Source organism: Chiloscyllium plagiosum, unplaced genomic scaffold (assembly GCF_037043375.1).
Source record: "Chiloscyllium plagiosum isolate Xiang-an unplaced genomic scaffold, Cpla_swu_hap1 HiC_scaffold_11, whole genome shotgun sequence".
In the NCBI taxonomy this organism is placed as follows: domain Eukaryota; kingdom Metazoa; phylum Chordata; class Chondrichthyes; order Orectolobiformes; family Hemiscylliidae; genus Chiloscyllium; species Chiloscyllium plagiosum.
Genome location: NW_028270149.1, coordinates 41,373,399 through 41,389,636, shown reverse-complemented (window position 1 = coordinate 41,389,636; position 16,238 = coordinate 41,373,399). Strand labels below are relative to the sequence as shown.

Sequence of the window (16,238 nt, the reverse complement as noted above, 5' to 3'; positions counted from 1 at the left end):
AAAGCCTGTCTATCATCTACAAGGCATAAGTCAGGAATGTCATGGAATATTCCCCATTTATCCAGAAGGGTAGAGCTCCAACCACACATGGATAAAACAGCCTGTTTGATTGGCATCACTCCCTCCACCACTCACTCAGTAGTACACACTTCTGCTATCTACAAGATGCACTGCAAAAATTAAAAGTTCCTTAGACAGCACCTTTCACACCTACAATCATTTCCATCTAGTAGAACAAAGGCAGCACATACATAGGAACACCACCACTTACAAATTCCTCTACAAATCGTTCATTATTCGACTTGGAAATATGTCATCATTCCTTCACTGTCGCTGGGTCAAAATCCTGGAATTTCATCCCTAAGAACATTGCAGGTGGACTGCAATAGTTCAAGAACGTAGCTCGCTATTATCTTTTCAAGGGCAACCAGGGACAGGCAGTAAATGCTTGCCAGTCAGTGATGCTGCTCCCACAAGTGAATAAAAGAAATCTTTCCATGACCCCACACCAGTCCTCAGTCACTCCCTCCCATGGCACCAGTCTGTGCAAATGTAGGCAATACATCGTTCATCTCCTCCCCAATCATTGATTTACTTGTACTTCTTTAAATTCAGTATATGGTACCATATTCTTTGTTGTGGTCACTTCTGTATTGAGGAGACAATGGCAGACTGAGTGACCACTTTACAGAACATTCCATTCTGTGCGTAAGAACAATCCTAAACTTGTAGTTGTGAGTCAATTAAATTCTTCACCTTGCTCCCATGCTGGCCCCTCTGTCCATAGCCTTTAACAATGTTCCAGTCAAATTCACAAGCTCAGAGAACAATGCCTTATCTTTTAACTCAGTGCTCTACAGCTTTCTGGACTTAATATTAAGTCCAAGAACTTTAGACAATAACCTTTTCTGTGTTGTACATTTTTTGATCCCTTTTGCTTTGATGGTGTGGTCCTTGCCTTGCTTATTCCTTAATATTGTATTCAGATGGATTTTATACAGCAATTTGGACTATATTTTCACAGAACATCTTTCTTTACTGTATCCACCACCACTCTTTTTGACTGTTGCATCTTTTGTCATTCAACCTCCTTTGGCTTCTCCTCTTTTACTTTTCCTTTGTTTTTGTGGGAAAAAGATCTGCCATCCTGCTCACCCACAGCATGGCCACATAAAAAACACAGAAATCAAACCTGCCAACACACACAGAAATTACCCAGAATGCCCCCAATCTTGGCCAAACAGGCTAACGTAGAAACCAGACATGGCCAAGCTACTCCCAGACCAGAGAATACACTTCCTAAAACAGCTTTCACAATCTTCTCCCAGCCTAGATTAGCACCGCAGTCCCAACACTCTCACAGCAGGCTCATTTCCCATTGAAACCAATACCGCATAAACAAAAAGGCAAACTGAGAGACCCCGGAAGATTTCACTCGCAGGAGGAACACAATGGACACACCTGAATGCCAGAAGGAACATTTACACATATTCGTGCAGACAGGAAATACAATGAAGAATTCTCGAGAAGACATTCTCACCCACTCACGGAGATGGCTGGAATCTCCTGGGTCAATTAAAATGAATTGCTGCTGCCGGACCCTTGACTAACTTCCATTCAGCTTATTCTTGCTTTAATCTCTTTACAATTTTCACCATTGTACTGTAACTGCTTTACAATTATCACCTTTGTGTTGTACCCCTTATAAAGCATGCCTGCACCTTCTGTTCTGGGAAGAGCATTCTGGCCATCTGTGCAGACAATCAGTTCTGTGTCAGTGTGGTCAATTTCATTCTGCCATATGGTTTTGTTGAAATAAACTGCTCATCAATTTCACCGTGATCCTCATTTGTGGTCTCTGATCCATTGGGCTGAATTTCTCTGACAGTTTTACACGTCCATTCCTGCTTCACAGGTAAAAAAAATCTTTCGGGGGATCCAAGATGGCGGTGACTCAGCAAGTCTGAATCTATAGTGCTCCTCCCAAGACCTAGGCAAAGTGGGCCACCCTCCTCCACCACACTCACCAAATCAATTAAAAATAGTTTTTACTTAATGTAATTAGTAGTTTAGTACTAAATTTATATAGTTCAGTCTCCTGTAAAAATGACTAGGGGGGGAAGGAGCCCACAGTTCTCAACAGGCAGGAGCCCCTCCCACACCCTCCCCAGCTGCAGCAGAGGCGTCCGCAGCCGCCCCGGGGGACTTACCTACGGTGGCGAGCCTCACAGAAATAATCTCCAAACTCGATGCGAAGATCGATGCTTTCATTGAATAGTCCCGAAGTCGGTGGAATTCATTCTCGGCTGCGCTACAAAAGCACGGCCAAGACATCGAAGAAATTGAATGCCAAGTCGGAGGGGCGGAGTTAAAGGCTGCGACCCCCGAGGCCATTGCAGAATCGGCCATGGATCGAGTCCAGACTCTCGAGCAGCAAGTCCGGACCTTAGAGAATCACATTGACGACCTCGAGAATCGAGGGTGTCGAAAAAATATTCATTTGCTGGGCCTTCCCGCTTTGTGGGCGGCACAGTGGCACAGTGGTTAGCACTGCTGCCTCGCAGCGCCAGAGACCCGGGTTCAATTCCCGCCTCAGGCGACTGACTGTGTGGAGTTTGCACGTTCTCCCCGTGTCTGCGTGGGTTTCCTCCGGGTGCTCCGGTTTCCTCCCACAGTCCAAAGATGTGCAGGTCAGGTGAATTGGCCACGCTAAATTGCCCGTAGTGCTAGGTAAGGGGTAAATGTAGGGGTATGGGTGGGTTACGCTTCGGCGGGTCGGTGTGGACTTGTTGGGCCGAAGGGCCTGTTTCCACACTAAAGTAATCTAATCTAATCTAAAAAGCAGGCCAGCTTACAAGGTTCCTTGAACAGTGGTTTCCGCAGTTATTGAATCTGGAGGCTGGATCAGGCCAGGTAAGGGTAGAATGGACCTACTGGGTTGCAATACGTGGGTCCGTCTCGAACCAGCGCCCCCACCCAGTCCTGTTCTGGCTGCAGAGCTATAAAGTGAGGCAGATGCTCTTGGAAGCCTCCAGAAATCTTGGGAAAGATCCCCAAGCCATGACTTATAAAGGATCCAAGATTATGTTATTTCAGGACTTTTCCCCAGCTTTGGTCTGAAAGAGGAAGGCGTTTGATGAAGCAAAGAAGTGTTTAAGGGATTTAAACATTCAATACTCCTTGCGCTACCCAGCTATACTACGCTTTAGCCATGAAGGGTCCGTGCATAACTTCGGATCACCGGAGAAGGCCAAGGAACTTTTGGACTCTCTTAGACAAATTATAAGAGTGAATTGATGTTGTTTTGCCCTACCCCCACCCCGGTTTACCCCCCCCCCTTTTTTTCCTTTCATTATCTTACTGTTTAATATTATCTCCGAGGGGTGGGGAGAAGGGTTTATTTATTCATCCTTTACTCAGCGATTTCCTTTCCTCCTTTTTTTTAATATATATATAGGCCAGGGGGTCTAGTTAATGTAGATGGGGAGGAAGGTGGCTACCTTACCTTATTTTATCTTTGTCCTTGGGAGCGGGGTTGTTTTCCCCTGTTATTTTGTATTAATATATTTAATTATTATTTGCTGAGACTGTAATTTTATAGTCATATATGTTCATATATGGTATTAACATTACCAAATATATCCAGGTATTGGTGTGGGTGGGGGGGGTGAGGTGAGGGATAGGGTACTCACTGTTAGTTCTAGTTCAGTAGTATACTTGAATTTTCTTTATCCTATTGTGGGGTTCCTGGGTCAAGGGTGGGGCACTGGTTGGGAGAGGTTATGATGGGTTTTTTGGGAAGGAAGTGATGCTCCCTGGGAATAAGGGGGAAGATCTCCATTTAAATACATTTTATACTTTTTTTTACTATTTAGAATTTTTTTTTATTATATTGATCTGAAAGTACTAAAGAGCTTTTATTTTTGTGGATTTTATATGCTCTACGCTCGGGATGTTTTGGATAAATACGGGTTTTGTGGTGATCTGATGTTAACACATTCCGAGCATGTATATCACTGTTCAATTTATGTGTTATCCGTTGGATTTTTTTTTCTCTTGAATAATGTAAGAATTTTAATGATACACTCTGGTTAGTTGTAAGTTAGATGAGTAGTTAGTTGAGTTTTGTCTTTTTTTTCTCTTGGTATTTCTTTTTTCTTGTTTGGTTATCATTTATTAAGATTTAACTGTATATCAATGTTTATACTTGGGGTTTTTTTAGTTTTCTTTTGTAAACTTGTTAAAACATGTTAAAATTTTCAATAAAAATATCTAAAAAAAATCTTTCATATTCCTCTTCAGTTCTAATCAAAGGAAACATTGAGAAAATTTTTTTTAAATCTTATATAGGACTGAATGATGTGAGCTATGGTGAGATTGTGGCAGGATCAGGTGAGAGGTCTGGTGAAACCAATCTCAGTGTCTTTGCTAAACAATGAGGCAAATCTTTCACTCAACAGAAGCGAGTTCCCAATCAAGCAGATTTATACCTTGGTAAACACCTTACTAATGGCACAGCTCACTTCATTAATATTCAGTTTCCTATTTTACCTAATGTGCTGAACAAGCTGGACAGTGAAAATTCTCAACATGAACATCAAGGAGGATATCAGGCAACTTCAGCTTAATGCTCGCTCCAAAAGACCTTCATGTTGGACATTAGACACCAACATCTCAGGGCAGCTCCATGGGCACACATCACATACCACCCCATGTTCATGGACCTTAACATTCAACATTTGCCATGAGGCTGGCATATTTCTGATCCATTTACATGATGCTTCTGCACTTTAATGCTGTAACTCATGCTGCACCAGCATCTATCATTGTAATGCTGCAGCAAGTACACTGTGCTCTCAGAGACACATGCCCAGCTCATGAGCTTAACTAGACTGCATTTCCAGCCAGTTTTTTTACTGTCATTGTATTCGCTCACCCTGAGCCTACTGAATCCTTGCAGTATCCCTCCTAGCCTTGTCTTTTTGCATATTGTCCTCTTAGCCAGAGATACCATGCTCAGAGGATTGCTGTACTTCCTTGGTGTTTGGCACAGACATGCAAGAAGGAAGAATTTTATGGTTGTCACCATTCAACAGTCATTACAAAATTATGAGGGGCATAGATAGGATAAATAGACAAAGTCTTTTCCCTGGGGTGGTGGAATCCAGAACTGGAGAGCATAGGTTTAGTGAGAGGGGAAAGATATAAAAGAGACCTAAGGGGCAACTTTTTCACACAGAGGGTGGTACGTGTATGGAATGAGCTGTCAGAGGAAGTGGTGGAGGCTGGTACAATTGCAACATTTAAAAGGCATTTGGATGGGTTTATGAATAGGAAGGGTTTGGAAGGATATAGGCCGGGTGCTGGCAGGTGGGACTAGATTGGTTTGGGATATCTGGTCAGTATGGACAGATTAGACCAAAGGGTCTGTTTCCATGCTGTACATCTCTATGATTCTATGACATAACCTTGATTCAGGTCCTGGCGCAGTAGGTCATGGATAACATCAAATACTAGTCCCAAGGCTTGGATATGGTCAGTCAGCCACTTCACTGATCAGAGAGAGGATCCACACAAGGGTAAAGAATAACATTTTTCCTAATTTTGTGTTGTGCTGTGGGAACTTTTTATGGTCAAGAAATCAAGAATATGACAAGAAAACCCACTTGGTCTTGTGGGAACAAACCCATCAAAAGACTTAATGCAACTTGCACTTAGCAAAAATATGTAAGATTCAGCCAATTACCTATTTTTTTCCAAAATGCTATCTAACTTGTTTTCCAGATATTTTTAAAGAGTTAAATACATTTCACTGTATTTCATTTCTAAACTCTTAGATACAGTATTGTGTTGAAATTGCCACTTTTAGATTGAAGTGTTACAAGTTATGCCCCCATCTTAGCCAATTTTTATTCATCAATCAATATTGTGAAAACAATTTGGGGAGCTTGCCACACACAAATTGGCTTCTGCATTTCTTTTGTTTACAACATGACTATGATTCAAAAAAGTACTTTGTTGACTGTAAGCAGCTTTCATCTGGTGAAAAACATTAAGTGACTGCAAGTGAAAACAAAAAATGCTGGAGAACATTGCCAGGCCTCGCAGCATTTACAGAGAGAGAGGAACAGTTAATGTTTTGAATCTGAAGTGGCTGTGTCTGTCTCTCTCTCTCTCAAAAGATGCTGCCAGACCTACAGAGTTTCTCTTTCACCTTTTTGCTTTTATTTCAGATTGCCAGCATCCATAGTATTTTGCGTTTATATGAATGCAAGCCTTTTTATTCCTTGTTTTAGTAAGGGATGTGAATTGGTGGCTGTACAGGACATTGTTAGACCACTTTTGGAATAGTGTGTTCAGTTCTGGTTTCCATGCTATAGGAAAGATGTTGTTAAACTTGAAACGGTGCAGAAAAGATATACAAGGATGCTGCTGGGATTGGAGTGTTAGAGCTGTAGGGAGAGGCTGAATAGGCTGGGGCTATTTTCCCTGGAGCATCGGAGGCTGAAGACTTTGTACAGATTTATAAAATCATGGGGGCATAGGTAGGGTAAATAGCCAAGGTCTTTCTCCCCCAGGGAGAAGGAGTTCAAAACTAGAGGGCAAAACACCCTAAGGTGAGGAGGGAACGATTTTAAAGGGACCTAAGGAACAACTTTTTCAAGCAGAGGTGGTGCGAAGAATGAGCTGCCAGAGGAAGTGGTAGAGGCTGATACAATTACACAATTTAAAAGGCACCTGGATGGGTTTAGAGGGACGTAGGGCAAGGTTTATTTAGGATATTTGGTTGGCATGGCAGAGTGGGACCTGATGGTCTGTTTCCGTGCTGTACAACTCTGTGACTCGATAAGTACCCAAAAGGAAGTGTGTGCGTCAATGCGATATGTTTATCCATGACGCGCTTGCTTCACTCGGCAGGAGGGGCTCAGTATTCACAGAGAGACAAGACAAGGCGGACTTGACTCTACTCCGGAGATTGTCCCTGGCTACTTCAACCTAGGAAACCCAGTGAGTTAACTTACATGCCGCCGAAATGTGGATCATTCCTTTTTTTGTGTATCTTGATGCTGAAGTCAGGTTAACCAAAACCATAGTTAGTTAGTTATAAAACCTTATTATTCTGGATGAAACGCGGTTTACTGGTTACTAATAAATAAATAAATCGAGTAACGCAAGATCTAAAACCGGACACCGATTAGAGATCTGGAACAGAAACTCGCGATTTGATCTGAGGATCTTCCCGTTTTCGGGGATCGCCGTGTGTTTGGCGCCTAAATGCTCTTATTGTTTCTACAATGCTTTATCGGTTCAGAAATTCCGTATTGTAATTTGTCTTTTTTAAAACACGTGTATAGTCCGGGAGACTTAATGAGGTTTCAACTTAAAACGCACTTTTAATTAAAAAAAAGTCGGTGGCGAGCACGGAGCGGAATAAAAATCCACGCGCTCCGCCGGCCGGCCAGCCCGTGTCGGGTTTACATTTTACACGCACAGACACACATTTAAAAAGAAAACCCAATTTAAGGTCACATTTACCGGCAGGAAGACGATAATCCCGCTCTGGGCAAGGGATTGTAACCCTTGTGGGGAGCTGAGGGTTTGCTGATGTTGGTTCGGGGTGGGTGGGTGGAGCGCGGCCATTAGTGTGAACATTGCATCAGCCGCGAGCTCAAACTTCGGCCCAATTTCCGCGTTGCCAGGAACAACCAACCGTCCGTGTGGTCTCGCGCAAACCCCAGCGCCCCCCTCCCCCAAACTCCAGAAAACCTCATTTATCCAACTTCAAGTTTTTAAACAAAAAAAAACCCCGTGTGTCTTGAGTTTTTACAGAGTGTGATTCTAGGACAGTGGCCACTAAAAGAAAACAAAATAACCCCCCGCCGAAAAAAAAACTGGGTGTTTGCTGGAAATCAGAAATTGTTGGAAAAAAACTCACATCTGAGGGTAGAGAGAAAGGGGGAAGCAAGCAGAGTTTCAGTGACCCTGTTAAGTTTGGCTTTCGAATGAGATGGTGCTTTAAACCAGTCAAATGCCTAAAACATGACGAGCACTGCAAAGGTCGTTCAGTTCCAACATTTTTTTTTAAATAGTCGCACGGGAGAGGAAACAGCTTTCTCTCTAAATGGTGGGAGGAGAGTTGAAGAACAAACTGCGGATGTCGCTTTTATAAAATTGGTCGGAATTTCCTGTCGCGAGTCTGCGTTGTTATTTCTGTGTAAACTGCAACAGAAACTTATTTGTGCGAATGGATGACAGCGTTTATGACAAGCTACGCTTTCAGTATGGTGCTTAATGCGTCTCACTGGAGTAGTGCATTGAAATCAAGACTGCTATTATAATGGCATATGCTATTATACAATGTTTGTTTAAACTTTGCTTGTTGTGTTGCTTTGCTATCTGAACTAACAACTTTTGTTTTCTCAAAGGTTTTTGTCTTCATGGGTTGCATAAATATTGAAGTTTTGAAATTAGTATTAAATTTAAATCACTGTTTCTGTTAATTTGTGAATATTTCAAGCTGCTGATAATCAGATCTTAGTGTTCTTAAATAGGATTCTTCCCATTTAATGAAGCAACAATGTAAGAACAATCTGTTCTGAGCCTCCAAAGATGTGTGGGTTAGGTGAATTGTTATGCAATATTGCCCACAGTGTCCAGGGATGTGTAGGTTAGGTGGATTACCCATGGGAAATGCAGAGTCACAAGGATACAGTAGGGGATGAGTCTCTCTGGGCTTTTGGAGCTGAATGACCTGTTTCCACACTGTGTAGGGATTCTATGAACTTTAAGTGAAGAAATGTTTGAATTAAAAAAAGCATGTGCCTTGCGATCTTTGGAGATATGAAGCTTGCTATAATTTTTTTTTAAATCTGATATTTGATTTGGTTTGCTTTTGGACAAATTATTTAAATTAAATCCATTGCTAATTCCATTTGAGACAAGTGAGATTGTATATCTCTGTCATTCCGTTGGAGTAAATATTTGATCAGTTTGTTACATGAGAACTGTGGGTTACTGTTGCATTTCAGTTTAGAAATCTCCACGACATTTCTATAGCTATCCATTAATAACAATTTTGGACAAAAATCCACATATTTTTGCCCCTGCCTCATTGAGCCATAACTTTATTATATGGTTCTAAGAGGCCATTTAGTACATGTCTGAACCAGCTGAATAAACTAGCCACTCACTAATCCCACTTTCCAGGACATGTCCGTAGTCTTGTAGGTTATAGCCCTTCAGGTGCAGATTCTGATTCCATCTAAACAATTTTAAGAGTTTCTACCTCAGCCACCAAACTGCAGTAAATTCCAGTCACCTGCCACCCTCTGGATGAAAAAAGAAAGGTTATCCCTCAAATTGTTTCACAATCGCCTCAAAACTACGTCCCACTGTAATTGACCCATCCATGAGGGGAAACATCTATCCCTGTCTCATCTATCCAGGCTGCCCATTATTTGTACACCTTAATTAAGACCCCCCCCTCAGCCTCCTTGGTTCTAAGGAAAATAACCCTAGCCTATCCAATCTGTCCTCATAGCTGCAACTTTCAAGCCCTAGCAACATTCATGTAAATTTCTTGACTTTTTCTAGAGCATATATATACAGCATGGAAACAGATCATTCAACTCACCCACGCTGACCAGAATGTAGGGGAATGGGTCAGGGTGGGTTGCACTTCGGAGGGTCAGTGTGGACTTGTTGGGCCAAAGGGCCTGTTTCCACACTAAGTAATCTAATCTATTCTAGTCCCATTTGCCAGCACTTGGCCCATATCCCTCCAAACCCTTCCTATTCATATACCGATACAAGTGTCTCTTAAATATTGTAATTGTACCAGCCTCCACCACTTCCTCTGGCAGCTCATCCCATGCACGGACCACTCTTTGTGTGAAAGTGTTGCATCTTGGGTCCCTTTTATATCTTTCCCCTCTCACCGTAAACCTATGCCCTCCAGTTCTGAACTCCCCCACCCCAGGGAAAAGACCTTGTCTATTTACCCTGTCCATGCTCCTCGTGATCTTATAAACCTCTACAAGGTCACCGCTCAGCCTCTGATGCTCCAGGGAAAACAGCCCCAGCCTATTCAGCCTCTCCCTATAGCTCAAATCCTCCAAGCCTGGCAACATCCTTGTAAATCTTTTCTGAACTCTTTCAAGTTCCGTGATAACTTTCCTATAGTAGGGAGACCAGAATTGCAGACAGTAATCCAAAAGTGACCTAACCAATGTCCTGTACAGCCGCAAAATGACTTCCCAACTCCTATACTCAATGCACCGAACAATAAAGGAAAGTAAACCAAAAGCCACCTTCACTATCCTATCTACCTGCGACTCCACTTTCAAGGAAATGTGAACTTGCACTCCAAGGTCTGTTTGTTTGGCAACGCTGTCCAGGACCTCATCATTAAGTGGCCCATCTAAACAAGATCCTGTTGTACTCTGAGGTAACCTTCTTCGCTGTCCACTGTACTTCCAATTTTGGTGTCATCTGTAAACTTACTAATTAGCAGTTATGCCCTTCCTGTAATTTGGTGACCAAGTTTATTTTTGTACACAACTCCTGTTGTGCACTAACCACTGTCTTTATACAGTACCGATATCACATCTCTGCTTTTGAATACATTACCCAGTGAAGAAAGATCTGCTTTTACCACCTTGTCTACCTGTCTAGCCACCTTCAGAGACCTGTGAACATTCACTCAAAAGGTCGTATTTCCTCAGTTTACTCCCCCTATATATTTCCATGCTATCCTGAAATGCATAACTTTGCACTCCGGATTTAATTTTATTTTGCATTTTAATGCTCACACATCTAAACCATTGATTCCATCTTGCAGTTGACGACCATTCCTCATCACCATCTACCCATTCTTCTTCCTCCCTCTACCCCTTGTTCAGCTGATCTGCCCATGGTAGGCTTGTCCTGGCTGCACTGTCCTGAGGAACCATTGCTTTCCATAAAGGATATATCATTTAGCAAGCACAACATATTCAGGTGATTCTTGCACTGCCTGAAAAATGTGCTGCTGGAAAAGTGCAGCAGGTCAGGCAGCATCCAAGGAGCAGGAGAATCGACGTTTCGGGCATAAGCCCTTCTTGCACTGCCTGCCTAGTTCTGTTAGAATGCCTAATGGTCACGCATTCTTTTGCTGCCAGTACATTTCTAAGCTGTGATATGGTCATCTCCATAAACACACCGTGTTGTCCTATACTTCAAGTCAAGTTTGAGTGACCCCTGCCACCCATCAATTTTCATAACCTGGAACTCAAGCTTATGCAACCAGTAACACTTTGTGCAGTTGTTCATCTGGGAGTCATTGCACTATGACTTTGTACATACTGCAGCACACTTGGTAAAACCGGCTTCCCTGCAAATCTATTTATTACAATTAAAATAGTAGAAATACCTACCAGTTGTCACCAATCAGCTTTTCTCTCTCTGCCAAAGTAGGATCCAACTGCAGGGGGCTGAAAGCAGTATAAAAAGGAGCACATCCTATGTTTCAGTGAAGGCCCTCATACTGACCTATTTCATACAACCAAAGCAACACTCAGTGGAGAGAAGGTAGCCCTGAGGGAGGCCTTTATTGTACTTCCTGAAAACAACTGACTAAAGTTTTGAAAAGGAGAAAGCAAGGACTGGAGATCAGAGTTGAAGAGTGTGGTGCTGGAAAAGCACAGCTGGCAGATTCTTGATGAAGGGCTTTTTCCCAAAACATTGATTGTCCTGCTCCTTGGATGCTGCCTGACTAGCTGTGCTTTTCCAGCACTACACTCTTCAACTAAAGTTTTGAAAACGCAGATTGATTGGCTGCAGCTTCTCTCTGAGCTTGTAAATCCCTGAATTAAGGCTGCGATAAACCTTAACCTCTTAATTTAAAATATAATGCTTAATTAATTGCAAATTATAGAAAAAAACTACACTTCAAATGTAAAATCTTTTTAAACACTCTCATTCGCCAGCTTCCAGTATAAACAAGGCACCTCAAAGGGAGACCTCAATTTAAAGTTGAAAATGATGAACTTAGGCTTTATAAACCAGATCAAACCAACCATTAATTAACTAGCTATAGCTCCTCTGAGTTGGTAAATCCCTGAATTAAGGCTGTAGTAAAACTTAACTTCGCAGAACTTAAAAGTATAATGTTTAGTTTTTCCTTTAATTTGGCAATTAACTAAACTTTTTTTAATTACCTAAGATTCTCACACTAATCAATTTCCAGCTTTTGTTACCTGTTGGCTTGACTATTGCAATTTACCCCTGGCTGGCTCCTACATTCTAGCTCGCGTAATATTGAGTTTGTCAGAAACCCTGTTGTCTGTGTCTTGGCTCATGGTTAGCCCCATTCACTGATCAGCTTTTGTTTGCTGACCTGCATTGACTTTCCCAGTTAAGCAATGTCCTAAAAGATCCTCTGGTTGGCTCCTTGGGCAACCCTGATTGGAATTGTTTAGTCACTCACTGGCACTTGTGCATTTTGTTGTTAATTCCCTAAACTCTGTAATTCACTCCTCAAGCTCACTATCTCTGTTTCCTCGTTTAAAACACAGTTTAAAAATTACTTTATTGACCAAATGTTTGGTTATTTACCTTTATGTTGCCTTTGTGACTTTCAAGAATCCTGTGAAGGCTCTTGGGACATTTTACTACAGAATGTTGTAGCTGCAGATTTTAAGTTTAATCCTGTAAAATACTTATCACAGAATAAGTTCAGTTCTTCAATCTATTTCAGGGCTTCCTATTAATGCAATGGTTGACCTTGCTGCCTCTAGGTGAGTGAGGAGAAAATTGGCCATGATTCCTGTTGCTGGTGACTATACAGTGACTTTTCCAGTGAAAAACACACAAACGAGTAGAGACTCTGGTTTGGCTATGATACTTTTTAGGAGAAAGTGAGGACTGCAGATGCTGGAGATCAGAGCTGAAAATGTGTTGCTGGAAAAGCGCAGCAGGTCAGGCAGCATCCAAGGAACAGGAGAATCGACGTTCCTGAAGAAGGGCTTATGCCCGAAACATCGATTCTCCTGTTTCTTGGATGCTGCTTGACTTGCTGCGCTTTTCCAGCAACACATTTTCAGCTATGATACTTTTTAGTTGAATAGGTTGCCCTAGCAGGATAGAATCTTGTACCTTTTCTGTGATGGAGTTTGGTGAGTGTTTTTCAAATTGAAAAATAGCAGATATGCACCTAGTGCTTTTTCATCTCCATCTGTTAACTCTGTGGTGGGAAGGGTCATGGGCAGCCTTCCTGCATTTTAATTGACACCCATAATTCCAATTAAAGCTCATTTTAATGTCCTCAGTGCTGGCTTCACGAGAATTAACCAAGCAGTAGGTAGGGGCTCACAATGGTGTGTTTATTTGCTGGCTCCTGGGAGTCAGAAAAAAGCAATAGAAATTCACTGGTCATCCACTCCACAGTGACCATCTGATCTGAATTGCCAGTTTCTGGCTTCTCAGGTGGAAATATTTGAAAGTGAAAGAGGAATTAAGGTAAGTTGTATACATAAAAAAACAAACTCAATGGATAAGGATACAGAAAAATGAAATATTAGAGAACTTGAAACAGAGTAGAACACATTCCTTTTAACATCTGAAAGGGAAAGACCAATCATTATTTTGGGTGGAGAACACTGATTAGAATTCAGTGTTGATTCTTGGATTAAGCAAGGAAATTAAGTTTGGTCCAACAAAATTTCTTTTTGGGGCCAACTATGAATTCCATTTTTCCATACGTTTTCTCTCATTTTCAAGCCTTCTACTCTGGTGCTGATTCATATTAGAGTTCTCTGACACTTCAATTGGCCATTCCTTGTGGAAGCACTTAATTTTTGACACAGCAATCTATATGTTCCTGCTTTCTAATAAGATATTAGTTACAGCTAGTGTGTTACATTTTGTGGCAGAGAGCTGTAGTAGCTTAGTGGTTTATAAGTATTTTAAAATTCAGTGCAGCAATTCAATTTTAAGAAAGGTGATATTCAGAGTCATGGATAAGAGGAAAGGAGAATCCAATGATGTTTAAATTTATTTAAGCAACTTCTCTATAGGATTGAAATGTTAGTCACACTGTTTACTATGCTAACTTTGAGTTGTTTAATCAGCTTTGTAAGCATTTATTGTATTTTAGATTTTTAAAAAACCATACCACAGTACTGGTAATATTGACATGCAGTTTAACCTGGAGTTTTTTTTGTATGAGGCATGCAGTTGAGTTCAGGTCATCCGGAAGTACCTGTGTAGGTTTCCAAAATTCCCTGAAGAATATAATAGCAAAGTCTCTTTAAGTATAGTTCCTGCCATCTGAAAGTCTGATTAACATTTTGATGGGAAGCCTGACTGGGCTGGAGCCTCCAAGAACAGCTAATGCATTAGGGAAGTCAGATTTTCAGCAGATCCTATGGTGGCCTACTGCCCCTATAGGGCAAAGGATCAGATAATATTTGGAGGTTCTGATTACCTGGATAAGGTTGGATGGTGGTTCTGGTTTTGCCAACAGACAAGTTTGATGTGTGAGGGGTAAATATGGAGGTTGTTGTGTTGCAGGGTAGCTTGTTGTGTCTGAAGGAAACATTGTTCCTCTTGGCCCCTTGCAATGTTACAAAGGCAGTTAACCTCACGGATTCCTTTTAGACCACCATATTTCCTGAAATCTAGATACTGGCTAAAATTTGAATGATTGTTGAACTGAAAACTAAGAGCCTCATTGTAACATTCAAATTGTCCATCCACTTTCTTCTTCTCCTGCCTTTCTTAAAACCAGAATTGGATGGGTTTAGTTCCTATCCCAGAATTGTTTTTTTTCTTTTTATTCAGTTTCCCAGAATTGTTTATCTGCTAACGAGACACAAGTGAACCATTTTTGAGAATTAAGCTGATTGTATCAGATGATGATCTTCAATTGCCTTGATTGAACTCAGACTTTAACATGACTGTTGCCAGCACTACCGCACTTAGGTGGTAGTGTGGGGATTAAAAAAAAAATAAAAAAATAAAAGAAAAAGAAGAAAGAAAAAAGAAAAAAAAAGAAAAAGAAAAAAAAACATGACTGTTGCCATCTCTGGCCTAAGCCATCAGGCAGCATTCCCATATTAAGTCACATCAGATTTGGATGAAATGTTTGATTTACAGCATATTGCATTTTATAAACTTCCAAATTTAAGTATAACAGATTAAGTTTTAGTCAAAAGGTCTGTTGCATAGACCTTTGGAAGTGTAAATGCTTCTATACTCTGAGGAATAATTGCACAGAATCTGCCTGGTTTAAGTGCATATAAATAATTTTTACAAACACTTTTAACTTGTCCTGTGATACCAGAACACACAAAAAAAGGAGCAAGAGTAGAACATATGGCCCGACTGGCCTGTTCTGTATGATCATGGTCAATCCTCTGCTTCAAACCCACTGTCTATAGCCCTCAACTCTCCCTGAGAGATTACAAGTCTGTTTGTGTTAAATGTATTCAATGGTGCATCCACATCCCTCTGTGGCAGAAAAATTCCAATGAGTCACTGTCTTGTCAGTGAAATAATTTCTCCTCATCTTTGTCCTATAACATCAGGCCCTCTTGACCCTGCATTTGTAGATTCCCCAGTCAACTGAAACAATTATTGTGACTCCCTATTGAGCCCTTCATAATTCAATGAGATCATCACCCATTCCATTAGACTCCCAAAGAATATATCCCTGACTACCTGATCCCTAATCAGCCTGTCATCATAGGATAACCTCTTTATCCCAGAAACCAATTTAGTGAACCCTCACTGGAGTGCTTTAATGCACATATAACCTTTCTTTAATAGAGAGTGCAAACTACACACAGTATCTCACAAAACCTCCATATCGTGAGACTTCTTAACAGGAGTTACCAGCTGTATTTCCTGAAGTGAACTATCAAATTAAAGTGAGTTTGGACTCTTAAATGTTGACTGTTTTTCTCTTCACAGATACTGTTTCGAACAGTAGGCTTCTTTTTGAAATATACCCTTTGAAAATTCTTGTTCCGCAGTATGCACCTTCAGTGAAAGAAGTTTAGTTTGAATTAGTTACTGATGAGGTGCCTGTTGTACTAACATCAACACTTGCACTTAGTCTTGGCAAAAGTTGATTCAAGAAGTGAAATTGCTACTGACATTATGAAATTTGACACACTGGAAAACAGCAGCTGTTGCTCAATAACTTCCTTAAAGGAAACATTTCTATCTTTTACAGTATGTGCCTTAGGTTTGTTATT

The 16,238-nt window shown here is 41.1% G+C and overlaps 1 protein-coding gene across 1 annotated transcript in view; it reads left to right on the top strand.

The window, feature by feature from the left end:
- The first annotated feature begins 6,889 nt into the window (after window positions 1-6,889).
- LOC122557267 (high affinity cationic amino acid transporter 1-like) overlaps window positions 6,890-16,238 on the top strand; it is a 43,909-nt gene continuing 34,560 nt past the window's right edge. Inside the window, exon 1 of the mRNA XM_043704787.2 lies at window positions 6,890-7,008. The gene's annotated coding sequence lies outside the window, so the exon portion shown is untranslated. The remainder of the gene's footprint in view (window positions 7,009-16,238) is intronic.